The sequence below is a fragment of the Tetrao urogallus genome (assembly GCF_951394365.1).
Source record: "Tetrao urogallus genome assembly, chromosome: 7".
NCBI classification, from domain to species: domain Eukaryota; kingdom Metazoa; phylum Chordata; class Aves; order Galliformes; family Phasianidae; genus Tetrao; species Tetrao urogallus.
The window spans coordinates 899,480-900,136 of NC_136820.1; positions in this window are offsets into that span (position 1 = coordinate 899,480).

Sequence of the window (657 nt, forward strand, 5' to 3'; positions counted from 1 at the left end):
CCGGCCGCCTCCGGATGAGCGCGGGCTGCCGGAGGTCGCGGATGCGCCGGGCGAAACAGATCCTCGCGTACTGCCTGTTCCTGGGGCTGTCCTTACCCCTCGCGCTGCTGCTGCTGCTTTGACGCGCGGAGCCGGCGGGAGCCCCGCTCCGCGGCCCGGCGCGTGGCCGGCGGCAGCTAGCCGAGGGCCGGACGCCTCGGCAGAGGAGGATGAGGAGCTCGGGCGGGCTCCGCGGAGCAGCATCGCGGGCCGGCGGGCCGCTTCTCCCCGCGGGGGGCCACGGCCGCGACCCCGGCCGCGTTCTGCCCCCGCGGCCGTGATGCCGCCGCGCTCGCCGCCCCCTCGCCCCGACTGACGGGGAGGCGAGGCGGCGCCCGCGGTAACAGCGGCCCCCGCTCGCCGCGCCGAGCCGAGTCGCCGCTGCTCGGGGGCGGCGGCTCTTCCGCCCTGAGGCGGCTCGATGTATTGGTGGCCGCTCCTCGCGCCCCCGCCAGCACCTCGGGGCCGCCGCGGCCCGTCCGACCCCGCGCCTGTCGGGCGGCGGCCGTAGCCGGGAGCCGGCCGCGGAGCCGGCACCGCCGCGATTCGCCGCTCCGCCAGGCGGAGCGCGTCCCCGCCGGCTTGCCGCGCGGGGAGGCGGGCCGGGGGCCGGCCGAG